At 48.8% G+C, this 12,104-nt stretch overlaps 1 protein-coding gene across 1 annotated transcript in view; it reads right to left on the reverse strand.

Moving 5' to 3' along the window:
• ENTPD8 (ectonucleoside triphosphate diphosphohydrolase 8) overlaps positions 1-11,560 on the reverse strand; it is a 51,335-nt gene extending 39,775 nt beyond the window's left edge. The window contains exon 1 of the mRNA XM_066580066.1: positions 11,447-11,560. The gene's annotated coding sequence lies outside the window, so the exon portion shown is untranslated. The remainder of the gene's footprint in view (positions 1-11,446) is intronic.
• Positions 11,561-12,104: the final 544 nt, after the last annotated feature.

Consider the following 12,104-nt stretch of genomic DNA (forward strand, 5'->3'; position numbering starts at 1 on the left):
AGCACACATTACACCGTATAGGGCAGTCCGTGGGCATGAGTGACAGCGCAGAAGTCGGGAAGGGGACAAGAGAGAGCGGCTGAGTGTCACTGCCCCCCGCCGCTCTGCCTTCTCCCATCTCTGCTCCAGCACAGTTGGTTACCCGCTGTCATTCTCCTTGCCGGCCTCGTATAATGCTTGCAATATGTGAAGAAGTGAGAACGGTGGCAGAGCGGTCAGTGACACCAGGTGGGGGGAGGGAGGGGGGGAAAGAATGGCCAGCCAATCAAGTTGTGGGCATGCATCTTGCCTGCACCCATTCTTGTGGTGGAGACAAGATACAACAGTACCCATGACATGACATTATGGAGGAGGCAAGGAATGGATGGACTTGGCCACTACACTGTTGTGTAAGAAAAATGACAGTTTCAAATTGATGCTCCATTTTGCTTTAGTTCCCGTGAATCACTGAGGCTGGGTCACACGGGGCGGAATTCTCGTGGAAAACTGCAGCTGCGGGTTTTGGAGCAGCTTTGCCACCTGTATTTCCACTGCAGTCATCTCTTCCCAAAGAGAGGAGAGAGGCCGCAGCAGGAAAAAAAAAGAATTGACATGCTGCGTCTTTAAACTCCACACGCATGGCCGTTTCTGCACGGTTTGGCCGCAGTGTGTGGACCAGATTTTTGCAAAATCTCGGCCACATTGCTGGCTTATCCCAGGATTAGGAGCCGCCGGCAGAATTTCCATGCCGACAATCCGCACGGAGATTCCGCAGCAAATCCATCCCATGTGAACCCAGTTTTAAAGAGTTGACAGAATTTGTTTTGAAAACTTTGAGGGGGCCACTGTTTAGAATGGGGTGATTTATGGGGGTTTCTAATATACAGGCATCTCAATGTCCCTTCAGAACTGAATTGGTCCTTTAAAATATATAAGACCGCATGCAGCGCGAATACAGGAAATGTTACTTACCAGCTGTGCTGCGTGAAAGGGTCATCTGTCCAACAATTGACTTAATTGTCCATTTTTATTGACTGGGAGCAGGGTAGTGTGTTCTTTTTTTTTTTTTTGCACGCATGAATGCGCTTATGCCCGTGTGATACCAACCTTAGGCGTATTTTCGCACCCGACCGATACACGCGACCCTCTGAAGCATTGGTTTCCAATGCATTTGTCCATTCAGGCGATTGTACGGCGCATAAAAACATCGCACCATAAAAAAAAAAATTTGGAACATACGCGGCCGAAATACACGCCACCGGTTCTTGTTCTATACCCGGTCGTGTGAATGGCCGAGAAAACGCTCACTAAGCAAGGGACTTGATCATGGAAAATTGTCCATTAATGTGAATTAACGGTGTGGACGAGAGAACGCAAAAATGCATGCGCTCGTGTGAAGGAGCCATTAAAGAGACACATGTAGGACTTGAAAAATGGGGTCTCATCAGGAAGGCCAAAAAAATGTTTTTCTATGAAACATGGTATTATTGTCCAAAAATAGTAAAATTTACAAAACTGTCTGAGGGGAAGGGGTTAACCCCCTAACACTATTAGACTTCTGTTTACATTCCCGGCGGCTGCTACTTGTCGCAATAGGATGTAAACTGCAGAAACTGAGCCAGTGGGAACCGACTGTGACTGCAACAGTGGAGATCAGTGAGATCGCCAACAGTGGAGATCAGTGAGAAAACCGACAGTGGAGATCAGTGAGATCACCGACGGTGGAGATCAGTGAGATCACCGACGGTGGAGATCAGTGAGATCACCGACGGTGGAGATCAGTGAGATCACCGACGGTGGAGATCAGTGAGAACACCGACGGTGGAGATCAGTGAGAAAACCGACGGTGGAGATCAGTGAGATCACCGACGGTGGAGATCAGTGAGAACACCGACGGTGGAGATCAGTGAGAACACCGACGGTGGAGATCAGTGAGAACACCGACGGTGGAGATCAGTGAGAACACCGACGGTGGAGATCAGTGAGAACACCGACGGTGGAGATCAGTGAGAACACCGACGGTGGAGATCAGTGAGAACACCGACGGTGGAGATCAGTGAGATCACCGACGGTGGAGATCAGTGAGATCACCGACGGTGGAGATCAGTGAGATCACCGACGGTGGAGATCAGTGAGATCACCGACGGTGGAGATCAGTGAGATCACCGACGGTGGAGATCAGTGAGATCACCGACGGTGGAGATCAGTGAGATCACCGACGGTGGAGATCAGTGAGATCACCGACGGTGGAGATCAGTGAGATCACCGACGGTGGAGATCAGTGAGAACACCGACGGTGGAGATCAGTGAGAACACCGACGGTGGAGATCAGTGAGAACACCGACGGTGGAGATCAGTGAGAACACCGACGGTGGAGATCAGTGAGAACACCGACGGTGGAGATCAGTGAGAACACCGACGGTGGAGATCAGTGAGAACACCGACGGTGGAGATCAGTGAGAACACCGACGGTGGAGATCAGTGAGAACACCGACGGTGGAGATCAGTGAGAACACCGACGGTGGAGATCAGTGAGAACACCGACGGTGGAGATCAGTGAGAACACCGACGGTGGAGATCAGTGAGATCACCGACGGTGGAGATCAGTGAGATCACCGACGGTGGAGATCAGTGAGAACACCGACGGTGGAGATCAGTGAGATCACCGACGGTGGAGATCAGTGAGATCACCGACGGTGGAGATCAGTGAGATCACCGACGGTGGAGATCAGTGAGAACACCGACGGTGGAGATCAGTGAGAACACCGACGGTGGAGATCAGTGAGAACACCGACGGTGGAGATCAGTGAGAACACCGACGGTGGAGATCAGTGAGAACACCGACGGTGGAGATCAGTGAGAACACCGACGGTGGAGATCAGTGAGAACACCGACGGTGGAGATCAGTGAGAACACCGACGGTGGAGATCAGTGAGAACACCGACGGTGGAGATCAGTGAGAACACCGACGGTGGAGATCAGTGAGAACACCGACGGTGGAGATCAGTGAGAACACCGACGGTGGAGATCAGTGAGATCACCGACGGTGGAGATCAGTGAGATCACCGACGGTGGAGATCAGTGAGATCACCGACGGTGGAGATCAGTGAGAACACCGACGGTGGAGATCAGTGAGATCACCGACGGTGGAGATCAGTGAGAACATCGCTTTTAACCCCTTACATGCCAGCGAGTATCGTCCTTACCAAGTACGTGCCTGCTCGCCCGCAAAGATTCGGGTGCCGGTGTGGGTGAGCACTGTGTTTCGGGAGTGAGCAGGAAGGAGCGGGGGGAGAGATCTCCCTCCCCGCTCTCCCCCACCACTCCCTGCCCCCCTCCGGCACCCGAATATTTGCGTGCGAGCAGGCAGGTACTCGGTAAGGACGATACTTGCTTGAGTATCTGTCCTTACCGAGTACGCTCGCTCATCTCTATTGGTCACATTACATGAAGGGTTCACAAAGGGAGCTAGCTCCCTCCGTGATGTCATTGTGAGAGCCGATGGGTTGCCATGGCAGCCGGACACCATTTCTTGCCATCTGAGTTGCCATAGCATATGATCACCGGCAATTGTGATAACACATTGCAGTACTGCAATATATCATCATAGTGCTCATATGATTACGGGTTCAAGTCTACAGGGACCTAAAAAAATATAGTGGTAAAAAAAACCTGTTTTGCCCACTTCCCCCTCTCTGTTTTCGAAAAAGCATAAAACAAAAAAACTTGACCGTTTAGTATTGCCTGTCAGTAAAATCCTGTGCAATAAATTGAACACACTATTTATCCTGCATGGCAAAAACGTAAAAAAATAAAATAATGCAGAAATATATATTTTGTTCATTTTGCTTCCCAAAAAATGCAGTAAAAGTGACCAAAAAAGCGGTATGTAAAAACTACAGCTGGTCATTGTCATGTGGTGCTCCTGGGACTTGTGGTTCTGATGGGTTTCCAGGAGCGCACTGCTGCAGGTGTGATTGATTTGGTTGGCTGATGATGTGGATGGAGTTCTCCGGCCAATCACCACCAGTCTGCTGCACATATATACCAGCTCTTACGAGAGGGTGCCGGTCATTTATTCATCCTATCCCATTCCTGTTCAGAGCTTGGTGTTAGTCTGAAGTGTTTCTCCCACCTTCCCTGAGGACAGTCTGGATACCTGTATTCCCCATCCACGGACCCCCTGTCCACTCCCCTTTGACAGGTGCGGCCTCCAGACCTCTGATGTCAGGTGTGCTGTCAGGTGGGTGATGCCGGACATAGCACCCTTTACGTCAGTTCGGTGTCGGACTTCTTCTGCTTGGTGTGAGGACCCTTGTCGTGGGATCGTGAGCTTAAGTATCATGGCCAAAATATGGCCATGGTACATACTTCAGCTATTCCATCTGTTTATGTGTGCAGGTATTCAAAGTGAGTGTTTCGGCGTTTCTCAGTCGTTGTTGGATGTCAGCTCACAAGCCCCGTCTTCAGAGCTAAGTTCCGCCCCATCCCCTCCCATTGCAAACAGTGGCGAGGAGTGGAGAGGGGGCAGAAGCTCAGTGCACTAGCTCCCGTCCCGCCTCCTCCCTTTGCAGAGAGGAGCAGGTATTTCGGCCAGGAGTGAAAACCCGACCGATATACACCCATCTGAATAAGCCCTTATGCTGCATGATTCACTACCTGACCGACACACTGATCACACTGCACTAACTACACTAATGCTGATCACACCGATCAGAACAAAAACAATCACATTTGATGTTTTTTCTCCTTCCCTCCAAAAATGTAATAAAAGTTCTACAATACATTATATGTACCCAGAAAATGGTACTTCCAAAAACTACAACTTGTCGCACAAAAAAGCAACCCTCCTACGGCCGCGTCAACGGAAGAATTAGAAAGTTATGGCCTTTGAAAAGCGGAGATGAAAATCCCCAAATATCATTGCATCCTTTAGTCCAAAGTAGGGCGTCACTAAGGGGTTAAACAACCACATGATCTGCTGGTTAAAGTGAACTCTGCAGGTGCTGAAAGCCTTATAATGTATGGGTGCCGGTCCGTTATCACCTGCAGGGGGACAGGTGGGAGCTGGGGGGGGGGGGGGGTCTATATTAGTGCATTATACGGAGACGAGCGGCATCCAGCGCGGGCGAGGTTGGCATGGCCATGGCATGTTTGTGTTATTGTAAACTTGGCATCCTCTCTGGTAACAGGCAACTTAATTTCTGCTTCTTTGGCTGCAGACGGAGCTCAGACAATGGCAGAATTGTCACAGCCTTATTATGGTGCAAACAAAATTACCGCGTCGCCTCTCCCTTATCGGCCCGATCGTCTGCAGAAGCTCCGTGCTCCGCTCCGGACTGACTCCTCTCCGGAAGGTTTGTTCTTGTGTTGATTTTGTGGCACAAACAGGTTATTATTAACCCCCCGTCGTCGTCGTCTTCACATGACATCCCCTAAACCAGCTCCAGAACCCAGAATGTGCACACTATTCGGGCACGCATGGCGAAGTGGGCAGGATGCCAGGCGGACACCAGACTTACCAAAGCAGACATTTCTATCACAACAGTAAAGGAGTCTGATTCTGCATGGCGAGTGACCCGACGCCAGCGTTACGTATCTTTAACGATTCCGTTCTGCGCCCCAACTAACGCTAACTAACGGGGATCACAATATTGATGAGGCACTTGAACCCAAGAATAAACGGTGCTTCCACAACAAGCAGTCGGGCCGCTCGCCGCTCACAGTCCGCAGTTCGCCCAATATACAGTTAGTGAGGGGGCAGATACTTCATGTTCCCTAAAGGCTCTGATGCTTTTACTAAATCCCCTCGGCCTTTCTTTAAAGGAAGTCCATCAGCGGAAATGGGAGGGAGAGCGGCAGATGTGAGCCGCCCATCCGGCGGTCCGAGGCTGATCAACATACGGCACAGGAAGCCTTTCTACGGCTTTATCTAGATGGGAGTCACCACGCACAGAGGTAACGGTGCCCGTCTATCCGTTATTCAGTCTCTCATGAGACCTTGTGCATGTCAAGTACAACTCTTATGATGTGTCCAGCGCGTTCCTGAGATATGCCCACTCTCTCAGCAATCTAGCGTTCTGTCACACGCCAGTCTGCCATGATGATATTGGATTGCAGTGACGTTTTCCTCCGTACTGGCTGTTACCGGTCTTGCGCTGCGAGGTTCATCCTGGACAGAGGGGTTGCCCTGCTTGAATTCCCCCACCCACTTTTTCACAGTGGAATAGGAAGGGGAATCCCCCCCTAATGTTTCCATCAGGTCATTCTGGGTCTCCTGCGCACTCATGCCCTTCTTCAGCAGGTATTGGATGACGCTTGCTCTTTCCCCCCCCCACTTTTTATGATGTTTTCACCTCGGGCACCTCAAACACCAATATCTGAAACAAAAAAAGATATTAATGAAACATGTGCTATGTAACCCAGAAAGGCGTGCACTACGAGGTGCGGAACTGACATTCGGCCAGGACAGGTATTTCATGGGTGGGCCGGGAACTTTACAGTCACACTGCTACTTTTTAACGTAGTCCTGTTTTCAGTGGGACTGTCACTGCTGCCGCCGGCCTACTGAGGACACCGAACGATGTCCCAGAGTTCTTCTCTGCACTTTTAGACTCGTAAGAATAAAAATTGCAAATAAGTATAAAAACCATTAAAAATCATTGGTTTCATAATCCTCGCTGTCGCATTGCAAAATAAAATCTCGCTAGTGGGTAGAAGCCCTTAGAATTGTTTTTTGAATTAGTACATTTACCCTAAAATAAAGTAGAGGGTTCCTCATTTGGTTTGGGATGCTTTGATATATAGTATGTATAGTTTTGAGTTGCAGGGCGCATACATCGGTTTGGTTGGCGTCGGCTTTGGGTCACTTTCTTTTTTACGCATACATTTTTATTTTATTCTGTAATTTTTTTTACATATTTTTGTAACTATTTTTTTACCATCTATGTCTCCCATGACATCATATAAGACCTCTGGGGGTCATTCACATGGTCTTTTTTTTTTATTTCACACTTTTCCACTGTAGCTGGGGCATCCATAGGAGCCCCAGTTATACGGGAGAATATCCCCTCGTAATGACAATGGTCACTGGCAGGGCTGATCAGGATCTGCTAGGACCCTGAAGCTCTGCTCTAACAGAGGGACCCAGTGGTCACATGACCGTCAGGTCGCATAGTGGAAGAAACACTTCCACTTTTTAGTACATAGCGCACATTGAGGACCGAACGCCGTATATTTACTAAAGATAAGGTGTCGTAACTGGGCCTTCATTACACTGGTGCCGCATGACATCAATGACGTCCGCCTCCAAACTCCAAAGCAACAGCCGGAATCTGTCACTCAGTTATATTGTTACAATCCACATATCTGCTACACTGTTTACATGCTGGGGACTGCAGCACCACCTACTGGCAATTTAGTATTATTACAGTTTCATATTGCAGAAATCAAAAATGATATACACCGTACAGACCCTTTATTAGAGCCCCCATCTAGTAGAACGTTGGACCTTCTTTGGCCTTCAGAACTGCAGCAATTCATTGCAGTGTAATTCCCACTAGGTGACCGTTCTGCAGGAATATCGGCCCCTGCGGACAGGAAGCTTCTTGTAGTTGATTAGATGGCGGCGCTGACATGTTCTGACCAGCTGACAAGAAGGGGTCGTCGATTCATACTGCTTAGGCCAAAATCTGACCTCCCATCAGCAACAGAGATCTGGATCTATCTGATGTTTTTTTGCTGCTCAGTGATACAAGTTTTGCGCTCTTTTGCCCGCTGGAGTCTTTCTATTTCTCTTAGACACAATGGTGCTGGAACTGGTCGCCCGCTGTTATAGCCAATCCGTGCGGAGGAACGGCGAGGTGTGCGTTCGGACACGTTAGTTGGAGCTCCAGCTTGTGTTCAGCTGACTGTGCAGCCTGTTGGTCAGAACGATTCCTGACATCCTCCTCCGACCCCTTTCAGTGATGAGTTGTTTCCGGCCGCAGGATCCCCTTTCACTGGATGTTTTCCTCGATCACGCCATTCTCTGTATACTCTCCACACCGTTACATAATAAAAACCCCCCATGGCTGGCATTGAGACCCTCAGTTAGTCTAGCACCGATGACCGGCATCGTTGGAAGTCGCTCCGATTGCTGGATTTTCCCATTTAATGTGGATTCACACTGAAACTGATCCACAGAAAACTTGTCATATGATTTTATGCTCCGGGGTCACGGGGGGAATTACCGTACAGGGGAGCGCCAAGCGTGAGAGAGAGGGGGGTCTAAAAAGAGACAGCATTCTAATAATGGGGTCCTTCAGTGAAATTAAAGTGATGAACTGGCTAATGCCCCTTTTACACAAGCCACTTCACATTACAACGAGCGTGCAAGATGGATGTAAAATGTGATACTGTCGGCATGGAGGCTCTAGTACCTTGTTGTACCACGTCTAGCTTGGATGCAAGATGTAATACGGGCAGGCATGGAGGCTCTAGTACTCTGTTGTACCGCCTCTAGCTTAGATACAAGATGTGTTGCGGAGAGCATGGAGGTTCTAGAACCCAGTTGTACCACGTCTAGCTTGGATGCAAGATGTAATACGGGCGGGCATGGAGGCTCTAGTACTCTGTTGTACCGCCTCTAGCTTAGATACAAGATGTGTTGCGGAGAGCATGGAGGTTCTAGTACATGTGCGCAGCCGAGCATTATCCTGCTGGGAGCAGCCATGAGAGGAACACATGTGGCTGCAGGATGTCCTGAACATATCGCTGAGCTGTCATTGTCCCTTGTACCACCACTAGGTGGGACCGACTGTCATATGTGATGGACCCCAGACCATCACACCAGCAGGGGGCAGTGTGCCACTCCACAGCATCAGAGGAGCATGGCCTTCTAAGTCTCCTCACTCCATAGGAAGTGATGACCCCCCCCCCCCCCCCCATTGACCCACGTCACAGGCCTCTTACTAATAACAATCTTTATTTATACAGCGCCAACATATTCCACAGCGATTACAAAACAGGGGAATAAAATGACAAAAGCACTGTTACATCTACTAATCAATTGAAGGAAACAGTAGGGGTGAGGGTCCTGCTCCAAGGAGCTTACATACCACAAATAATGGGGGGATACAGAAGATAAAGGGCTGGAGATGTGCCCGGTATGGCGAGGTGGAGAGTGAGGGATGATAGATAATGGTGAAATGGAGCCATATAGTGGCTGAATTGGTATGACCAGCCAAGCTAGAAACCTACTGCACACTGATGAAGAGCAAACACCCCGAAGCAGCTGTCTGTGTATGGATTCTGGCTTGGTTTTCAACTCCCAATCATTGTCACAAAAACCTGTGTAACCCTGTTTGCGGAATGGTATATACATTAACCCTTCCCAACATGCCCTGGCGCTAACCTGCATGGCACACGGCGGCCTGGCATCTTCACTAATTGGAAGAATGGGTGTAATAGTGAGCTTTCTCTAGTCACTGCCTCCACACAGGATAGTTGATAGACTAACAAGGGGCTCTTCCTGAGAATTACCTAAGCATTTATACAAACAGGCATACATTTGTGAATCCAACGTATTCAATATAAATGAGTGTAGAGAGATAACCGTAAGGATATCATACTTCATAAAACAGTCGGTAAAGATACAATCAATGGATAATAATAATAATAATCTTTATTTGTATAGCGCCAACATATCCCGCAGCGCTTACATAGACAGGGGGATACAGAAAGACAAAAGTACAAACATTACAGAACCACGGTTATATAGTAATCAATTGATGGAAACAATAGGGGTAAGGGTCCTGCTCCAACGAGCTTACATACTACAAGTAATGGGGTGATACAGAAGGTAAAGGGGCTGGAGATGTGCACAGTATGGCGGGGTGGAGAGTGAGGGATTCTATACACATAGACAATGGTCAGATATTTGGCCGTGTGACGGCAGAAACAGTATGACTGCAGGAGCGGTTTATGATGGCTAGCAGGGATTGCAGTCAGTAGGTCAGGGAGCATGTTATCAGGCGGAGTACAGAGGGGTTTGTTTAGGGAATTCGGTATGCCTCCCTGAAGAGGTGCGTTTTTAGAGCACGCCTGAAGTTCTGCGAGTCCTGGATTGCCCGGGTATCCTTTGGTAGTGCGTTCCAGAGGACCGGTGCTGCTCTGGAGAAGTCTTGGAGGCGGGAATGAGAAGTTCGAATTAAAGGGGCGCTCAGTCTGGTTTCGTTAGCAGAGCGGAGAGCCCGGGCTGGTTGATGGATTGAGATGAGGGAGGCGATGTAGGGGGGCGCTGCACTGTGGATGAAGGATACAATATAGGGGGCGCTGCACTGTGGAGGGCTTTGTGGATACAAATGTTACAATGAATGATAGAGTACTTAATAAGTAGTTCCAAATAGTGTTTATTAAATGGTGACTGTATACCCGGGTATATGCATATACAGATGTGCATGGAGTCCCGTGCACGATGCCTCAGACGTCAGAAGGATGAAGAGTCATGATGCTGGGGCCCCTGTAGCTGGTAGCAGATGCCGGACTCCACAGCAGGATGACCGCACTCCAATGCAGGTCAGAAGATAGAAGAGGGTGAGAAGGACGAGGAGCTTCTGTATCCGACCATCACCACACAGGAAGCCGGATGCTGAAGGCAAACCTAACCACACCGTACTATTCCCTCTTCTCTATCTATTCCATCAGTGTGATGGGACCTCTACTCTCCCTATGGACCATCGGTCACCCAACCTGACACTGTTCCTAAACTGAACATCAGTCCCTGTCTATAATTCTATCTACTCTAATGATCACATAGTGGCTATTACACATCCACATATCATCAACCAGAGCTGCTTAGGAATTAGCAATCACCAAACAGCAAAACATAAAGCCTAGAGGAATCAAGCAGTAACAGCGATGCAGCAGAATTGGTATCACCAGCTCTGCACAGGGAGACGGACAGTAATCAAACAGTACAGTAGCTGTGTGGCGGCCGAGCGCAGGCCTTTGTAGGGAGACAGCGAGAAATAAGGTGGTTGTCAATAGTGGCTCTGCTGTCCATCCCCGGAATATCCAGCTGTGGCCCGGCCCAGCAGCGCACAGTGGCAAAAGTATTAACAATGGTGATGAATACGGTAATTTGAATGTTGTCGTGACGCCAGTACCTTTTCCAGTGAAGTGTTCTGGTAGTGATGAAATAAATAAAGAGTCCAAACCAGATTTGATAAACTAAATCAAAGGTACGCAGTTGGAAGATTAAACAACAGTTCCCACTTTGCAGATTTTCCAATTAGCATTAACTTCAACAGAGCTACTGTCAACAGAAAACACATACCAATCCCTTTCTCTGTTTGGGAAGATGAGCCCACCAGTCTAAGTTATCTGAGGGGTCTTCCTGATGGGTATTTGTAGAGGAATGGAGGCAATTGCAAGGTTAACTATACTTCCATTGACTCCTAATTACACAGGGGCAAGTTAGACTCACTGTTGAGAAGTCCTCGTTTTTAGGTTCCTGCTCCTCACTGGGGCTTGTTCTGGACGTTTTTCTCCAGTAACCTTTTACTTGCTGCAGCTCCTCACACTGCTTCCTCTCTACTCCACCTCCGATGACTATCTCCAACTCCTCCTTCACTTCCTGCTAATTTCCTGCACTTTCTCTCGCTCCAATGACACACTTCCTCCTCCACCCTTCTCAGTTTCCCAGGCTTGACTTAACTCCTCCCACTCCACCAATCAAGGAACCAATCAGAAGCGAGTGGTTGCCGGGCAGAATAGCTTTAGCCCGATATCAGGGTCTTTCTCCTCTATGTCTCCCTAGGAGCTTATAGCAAGGTATTCAGGACTTTGACTGTTGTGCTACCCTGTAGGACCCTCCAGGTCACTACAGTTGTTTCTTCACTGTAGTTTATATTCAGCCCAACTATATAGCTTGTGTGCTGATACTGTTACCTACTAGATCCCAGCTAAGATGAAGCAGCTCTCTGGTATGTAGAGGGAATATCTGCCCGCAGCGGCTCCCCTCTAGATTCCCATGTGCTGTGGAACTCAATGTCTCAACAACCGGCCCCCCTTCCTTTTATAACAACCGCCATTTACATATAAGGGGTTTCCACATCACTCTCCATGAACTCAGGACAGAACCA

This window comes from Eleutherodactylus coqui, chromosome 10 (genome assembly GCF_035609145.1).
Source record: "Eleutherodactylus coqui strain aEleCoq1 chromosome 10, aEleCoq1.hap1, whole genome shotgun sequence".
Classification (NCBI taxonomy): Eukaryota; Metazoa; Chordata; class Amphibia; order Anura; family Eleutherodactylidae; genus Eleutherodactylus; species Eleutherodactylus coqui.